This window comes from Triticum dicoccoides, chromosome 1B, assembly GCF_002162155.2.
Source record: "Triticum dicoccoides isolate Atlit2015 ecotype Zavitan chromosome 1B, WEW_v2.0, whole genome shotgun sequence".
NCBI classification, from domain to species: domain Eukaryota; kingdom Viridiplantae; phylum Streptophyta; class Magnoliopsida; order Poales; family Poaceae; genus Triticum; species Triticum dicoccoides.
The window spans coordinates 536,091,300-536,099,655 of NC_041381.1; positions in this window are offsets into that span (position 1 = coordinate 536,091,300).

Below are 8,356 nucleotides of genomic sequence, written 5' to 3' on the forward strand. Positions count from 1 at the left end.
CGGTCCACCCTCCGCCACCATGACCACGAAGCCGGCGCGCGTGCACGGGCGCAGCCGGCAGCGAGGAAGAGTAGTAAACGGTAGGTCGCCACCGCTCTGGTCACAGGAAGGCCACCGCTACTCCACTCAGTCGACACCAAGCTTAGTGGGGTAAACATCGGCGGCCGATTAGCCACTTGACGGTGATGTAGAGGCGGAAATCTTCAGAACCTTGTGCTCCGAAGGAGGAGGTTATCGAGGCGGATGAGGAGGAGGCAAAGGCAATGGCTGGCTTTCTCGGGTTCATGGCCGAACATGGTGGTCGTGTGCCGGCGATCGTTTAGATTAGGTTTACAGTAGGTTTTAGTACGTTTTGTGCGAATATGTAATGAATTTCATCCAGTTTGTAGGAAAAGTTTTCGAAATGTAATGAATTTCATCCAGTTAATTTGAAATTTGCTTTGTTTGCACGAATTTCGTCTAGTTAGTTCATATAGTTGTCGAAAGGTATGCGGGCAGCATCGGATGGCATCCATCAGTGTCCTCAGACAGATGCCGGTGTAAATTTGTGGGCCAGTGCTGGAGATTCCCTAACTATCATGCTATAATCACTAACAGCCCTCCATTATTGGGCAGGGAACAGTTATCCCTCGATCAAAATCAAATCGGCGGTGTTTCGCACTCCTCCCGCGTAAGAGTGTAAACTCTTGCTTACATAAAAATGGAGCAAGTGGACGACACTGTAGCACGTCATATGACTCGAACTAGCCCGCCTAACGAGCGGGAAAGCACCGCCCTCGTCATTTTGTTCTGGATTTCAATCGATCGATCGCGTGAAAATGTTACGCTTCGCAAGTTCTAAAGGAAAAGGCAGCACACTTATGACTCGTACGCGTCGCACCCCCGACAGTCCGGCTCGCACACCGCTCACCAGAGGGGACACGCATTGTCTTGCAATTTCACTGACATGTGAGAATGTAATTGAATAAACCGTCGATAGCCGAAATCTAATCACTTGGCGGGCATTGGCTGAGAAGAGAGAAACGGGGGAGGGAGAAGAGATCGCCCACCCGCCGCGCACGGACGCCAAGAAATATATGGTGATAATGTGAGGTGGGTCATGCTGGAGTCCGGACCGCTTCCGGAGCCCGCTCTGACCACCCTAGCCCCTCAAGACGCCAGCTGCCCGCCGCATGCATGCATAGCAAGTACTAAAAAACTGGGCTATAAGGCCTTGTACTATGGGAGATGCTTAGGGAAGATGCTTAGAGAAATAAACCAGGCTTTTGTTAAGCAGCGGTGCTTACTTGTACAGGATAGACGCTTAACTAAGCGTCTATCCTGTAGAAATAGGCACTGGTGCTTAAGAGAAGCCTAGTTTATTTTTCTAAGCATCGATCTCTCGGGAAATGACCACAACACGGACAGCGGCTGGGAATCGATCTCTGGGGCGATGTCCACATGACTGATCGCGACATCGGAATCGATCTCTGTGGCGATGTCCACAGGATGGACAGCGGCATCCGAATCGATCTCCGGGGCGATGCCAATAGGATGGGCTGTGACATCGGAATCATCAAGGACGTCCACCGGCACCAGCACAACCCTAACATATTAGCAAGCAAATTGCAAATAATCAAAAACCACAATTATGGTAATAATCCATTATTTTTTACCTTGTGCAGCTCACCGGGGGATCTCATCCCTCCGGGGGCCATCTCCTCGTCCTCGATGGGGGCCATCACCTTGCCAGGGGAATACTCGTTCTCAACAGCGACTATCTCCTCAAACTCGGCCTTGAGCCTCGCATAGGTGGCCATTAGAGTTCCTTGGGTAGGCACAGTGGGGCCCTTGGTGTTCTTCCAACTTTCTTTGAGGAGTTCGTCCGCCAACGTCGTCAACTCTTTGGCCAGTGCTTGTTTCTTGGAGTTCTTCGTCTCCATGGGTTGGCCCGCCAACATGGTCAACTCATTGGTTGGTGCTCGCTTCCTGGAGATCACTGTCTCCAGTGGGTTATCCGTCGGCAACTCTTTGCCTAGTGCTCCAGGATCCATCAATGAACTGACAAACAAAAAGCAATCGAAAGGAAACCACAATCGCAATGAAAACGGGAAAAGAATATGATGTGAGAATCGGTCGGTGCTTCGCAAAAAGAAGATTCTTGGAATGAAAATATAGCAGCATAACTGATTCGCCCACCTTTCCTTCATCGGTACAGAAGAAAAAGGGCAGAAGTGAGTAGCCTGGAGTGAGGTTTTCTTCAAAAAAGGGAAGAAAGGACTTGAACGAGCGTTCTAGTGAAATGATGGTTGCTTCGTCCAGTCCAACTTGGAGGCCACCTTACCACTGCTGATAAAGGTGTGGGTTTTGTCATATGACGGGTCATGACGGCCACACCGGGGTGATAGGTGAGTCTCGACTATAGCACCTCGCTGTGATTTGGTGGATGGCACGCGGGCCCGGATGCTTTGAAATGTCCCGCATGTAGATAGAGCGGCTAGTCATATAGGAGTGCTTAATACTTGTGCACCGCGATCAAGGCGGAGAGGAAAACGAGAGAACTACGTAATTAATGCATGAGCTTAATTAGGGTAGTTTTGTAAAGTACGAGATACATTCCTCCAATCGCAAAATGCCTTGGTTCATGAGATTTGAGATTTGATCCCTATAAACCGGAAGGGAGGGAGTACTGCATGCGGTGTAGACAAGTCACTTGTTGAAATCTAGGCAAATACTCCTTTCCGGTTTACAGGGCTATACTACTCCCTCCTTCTAGGTGTGTTAAGTCATCTTACGAATACCAAATAGTCCCAAAACACTTAGGCGTGGTGCATTAACTTCTACCTTGTTTCTTGTTTCTTGAAATATTAACCAATAAGAGATGAGAGGTGTGCATGCTTTTAATGACTTGAAGTGGCTAGTACATTGCATGCAATGCTATTAATTAGCAAATAAACATTGGTGACCCCAGGAGGAAATGGTGCTAAGCGCGTGGACCTATGCAGAATGAGTATCAACCAATGGATGATGGAGTTTAATTGTTAAACAATTCAATGAGGGAAGCTTAGCTACAAATTCAACGACTTACTCACCTAGACGGAGGGAGTAGCAAGTACTAGTACTACAATAGTGGGATCAAATAGCAATTTTGGCTCATGCAGTAGCTTGGCTACTATATGCTTGCTCCAAGGCACCGCACCACGCGAGCGTTGGCAACTACCACATTCAGGTTGCGCTTGGCAATTCGCCTCTTTGAGAAGACAAACAATGATTTTACTCCTACTTCTACAGTATCGAATCCACTGCTGCACGTCCGTCCACCTCGTGCGGGAGGGATAGCGTGTAGCGAAAGCTTCTACTTACTGCTCCTGCCTTTGCGTCTACGACAGGTGGGCCCAACAGGTGGTTAGCCCACATGTCATGCAGCCAAAGGCAGGTGCAGTTAAGGCACTGGAGCTTAGTCCGCGAGGGAGAGGGTGTTGTAGTAATCAAATTTCTCGGTCTTGTACGAGTTGACGCGACACACCAAAGCACTGCACTTGATATAAGTCTTTTTACACATTTCAAATGGACTACAAGATACAGATGTATGTAGACATATTCTGCTTCGTATGTAGTCACTTGTTGCAATCTCTAAAAAGACTTATATTTGGAAACGGAGGGAGTACAACGCATGCATGCATGCCGTGACTTTCCTTTTGATACTTGCATGTGTTGATTTGATGCACCTTGCCAAATTTTGACTATAAATTTAACTAACCAAATTTTCATGCATGTCACAAAAAATTACGGGGCTGTTTGGATTGTGACTATGTTTGTCTTATGTTGCCACATTATTGTTCCCACACTTGCCACACTTGCATAACTTGAGTTTCTCAAATTGTTAGACACACTTTGGCTTGCCTAAGGGAATCTTGCCAATATTTTTGTGTCTATGACATGTGGGGTTCACTGCTAATAAAAAAATTCTTGTCTTAGGTGTGGCTAACAAAAAAGACTTATATTTAGGAACGGAGGGAGTAGAAAATATAAATAATAATGCATGTTGGATCAACCCATGTTTCCGCTAATTTTAGTTGTGGGCTTGTTCACAATTTTTACGAGGGGGTGGTTGTTCATTTAATGGAGGGACTTGTAGTACTCCCTCCATCTAGGTGGGTAAGTCATCTTACGAAAACAAAATAATCCCAAAACACTTAGGCACGGTGCATTAAATTCTACCTCGTTTCTTGTTTCTTGACATATCAACCAATAAGAGATGTGGGGTGTGCATGTTTTTAATGACGTTAGATTACCAAACACGACAAGTAGTGGTTAGTGCATTGCATGCAATGCTATTAATTAGCAAATGAACATTAATTTCTCTCGTTTTCCCCTCCTTCTTGGTCACGGTGCACAACATAAGATGACTTACTCACCTAGACGGAGGGAGTACCAGACTTGACCGATACAAAGTGCGACCTGGCACACCGTAACACCACTTGGAACAAGCGGGTAGCTATCTCAAAAAACAATCAACAACTAAAAAAACCGCGACCTGGCATGTAGTAGTACACAATTTTAAACGATTGTTTTGATGGAGTGAAAAAGGAAAACTACCCCACTACATATATATAGGTCGGAGCCTCCGCTCTTGCTTGCTAGGGTTGCTCTATTCCCACACTCTCATCCTCTCCAGATCTAAACAAGACAAGGGTAGTAACACTGTCTTTCTCCCTTCAAAAAGCATTTCTTTCTATCCTCACCGCTGGTTACAGATCCGGATGTATCCCCCTCCACTGGTGAAGGGGAGGACGGGCCGCGTTTAGGCCGTCATCGACAGCGAGGGAGGAGACCCACTGCCGGCCGCACCGTTATCTCTGGCCAAGTGCCGGCGCGGGAGGTCCTCCAATCCCTTCGTCATTGCCTGTGGGTGGATCCGGCCTCCCGTCGCCCACCTATCCACATCCCAACGACCTTTAGGGATATCTTCATTCGAAACTGCCTTAGCTCTACTTCCCCAGCTCGCTGCGTTGCTGCATGTGCATCATTTGCTACCTCTCAGCCCCTCTCGATTGGATGGTCCAATGTCACCTATTTTTCTTCTTCTATTGTTAGAGGTAAAGCTACTTCATGGAGTCGAATCTTGTACTCCCTCCGTCCAAAAATACTTGTCATTGAAATGGATGTATCTAGATGTATTTTAGTTCTAGACACATCCATTTTGATGACAAGTAATTCCGGACGGAGGGAGTACTTGGTTCAAACAAGAAATAAAGTGGGGGTGAGGGAATTTAGTATGTACATCGGACTTGGTACAAACAGGAAGGAAAGGGGGTGAAAGTAGTACAGACTGGTTATCCAACCGGTCTCTTGGTCGAAAAGGGAAATATAGGGGTAACGCTGTACACAGTGGTATGACCAGGACTAGATTTGCTATCCACGCATAGGAGTAGGTGGCTAGAGTGAATAAAAACGGGACCAACCCAGATATGTTTCTTGCATGTTTCTTTCTCTGGGCAACAAACTATGAATCACCACTTTATGCCCCTGTTTACGTACATTGTGCTGGACTGCTGGTTGACCCACTGTCCCATGCCCTTATACCAAATATTTAGTTGTTCTTAATCTAATGTCCCTGGTAAAAATGAAGCCATGCCACTGTTATAAGCCATGACAAGTTTAGCCAAATGTTTTTGCCTGTAATTGTTTGAGACTCTGAATGTTTCCTCTGTACCTTTTTGTGCAAACAGGGATATCCAATTCACCTGGTTGCTGTTGTGACCTTTTGGTGCACTGCACAAAACTCTTCTTAAAATAAGTGACTTTTGTGATGTTTAACTGGAATGTCAGAATGGAACAGTTGGTTCATTTCGGTGGAACTGCACAAAGGGAGATATGTGTTCCAATCGTCATCATCCATATTGGCGCCATAACCTTCCTTTAGGTAAGAATGATATTTAATGCTTGCGTTCATCTCTATTTTCCGACTGCCATGAGAAAATAATGCTATTTTTTACTAGTACACTTGTACTCCCTCACTGACAAAACCAATTCTGAATTAGAAGGCCAATCATGTACTTGGTTTCACCAACTAGTGAGGAGAAAGAGAAACAGAGCATGAAGAGGAAGAAGAAGAAGAATAAACAGTGACAAGGCGATCTTGCTGAAGCCAAAGGCCTCAATCGAGGCCATTCAAGGGCTCCGGCAACGACTACCTTACATGTGAGACGATCCTCTAGGGAGCCCTTCCACTTCTGCTGTCTCACTTAATTAATTAGGAGTACTTAAGTACCACTAATTTATTGCTGCCAAATTTTCCTGTCGGAGTTAAACAAATCTTTAGTAGGACCCTATGCTGAATCATGTACGTGTGTATATTTGTCTATGGAGGTGAATCATGTGGTGGAGCAGTGATGGAATATTATTAGTGTCATGACATAATAGTGCTATTGTTTTGCATGTCAATTTATTGCCTTTGGTTCAATGAGGCAATGTTTTGCATATTGTCCATCATGAATTTGATGCTATTGTTTGAGTAATATGCTAATGTCTTCCTATCCTCTCTCACTAAGCTAATGAAGGTTTCACCTTGTTCCTCCTTGTGCAAACATGGATCATGTTGTGCCAATCATACATTTTAGTGGAACTACACAAGACAATACAATGAACTATATCCCAGCCAGTGCTTTAACTCTGCTGGAAGTTCTTGATAATCTTTCGATATAATCTCAGCACTGGTAAACTAGAGTGATTTCAACCATACATTTGAAGTGCACAAAAATATATACTATTGTGTGATTCCAGTGAGTGATTTATCATCTCTTATGGGACTACATGAATAAGATTTTTTCAGAGGTTGGTACGGGCCTAAGGCCTTCTTCCATATTAGTTTGTTGTCATCTCTATTTGTATTGTGCTACTGTCATGAGAAACTCCATTATCTTTGCACGTTAAAGTTTTGCAACCTATGATAAATGACAATGCTTTGAGTGTTGAGCTAATTGGCACTGATTAAATAAACTAATACCTCTCTTTAAGCAAGACTACTGTGTTGCTAACTTTACCCATTAAGATAATGAGGGTGCTTCTATTTGTTAGTGTATGTTTCATCAACTAGTCCCACTATTATAGTAATCTCACTCTCTCAATATATGTGCCAACAGGGATGCTCGGTTTTGGTGGAACTGCACAAAAACTTTGGGTGCTTCATTGCCTCGACAGCTTCCATCCTTTCCTGTCAGTCACTAATCTCGGCTTGCTTTCTTCCTTCGCTGTTAGTCGCTTCGCTTATCTTGGCTTCCAGTCAAAGGAAATAGTAATTGATATGCTACCTCACACAGGTTGGTACTTGTCTTTATCCTGATTATTGTGCTTGTCATGTATTGGTAATTTGGTATTGTGCTACTGTTTGCCGATTTTGTAAAGGAGTAACTTGGAGCCTAAACTCGCAGGAAAATCATTGCATTGGGTGATTTCAGTAGAATTGCACAAAATGATCAGATGGACAGATCCTTATGCTGCTGCCATGTACTCCAAAGATCACTCAGACAAGCATAGATGTTGACAAGAAGTGCCTATATTCATTCGAGTATCAACCGGCATCAACCAGTTGTCAAACTCCCAAGTATTAGGAGAGTGAACGGCAAAAATATTGCTTGGCGCATAGCCCAGAAGAATACAGTCCAGTGTTTGGTCCCAACTTTGGCCTTTTGGTTATCGGCAGATATGATAGCAAACTATATGGCATGGAGTCTAAAGATTCCAGACAAGTTGGTTGACGCATATATTCATTTGGCACTTAATCAGTGTGCACACCAGGGATGCTTCATTTCAGTTGAACTGCACAAAAAATTTGGGTGGTTCATTTTCTGAACCGCCTCCTTTCTCGTCTGCAATGTAGAATTTTGGCGAGCTACATGACCAAGATGAGCCAGTAAACTAGTTGGATGAAAGTAGTGGCCAAGTTGCTGAAACCTCGCTCGGCACGAGGCCACTATTTGAGGATAAACCTACAAGCAAAGTTCAGATTGTCTGTGCTGCCTTTTATGTACTCGAAAATTTACTCGTACAAGGACTAATTCTAGCAAGAAGTACCTCCGACTGAACACCATTTACCAGTCTGTACCCTAGGTAATTAAAGTTTGTCCATGGATCATATTGGCTGTGATCTCAATCATTTGGATGCATAAATATACTGAACATGTGTATATCTAAATCTTTTTGTGAATTATGCATGAATATTGTCGTGTGATCTATCAATCATTTGGATGCATAGATATGCTGAGCTTATGTATATATCAATCTTTTGAGTTGTTGATAGTGAATGTTGGTTATGAATTTGAACATGTTCTGTGAACCTGAGTTTGATACGAATGTTTACCTTTTCTGTTGTATT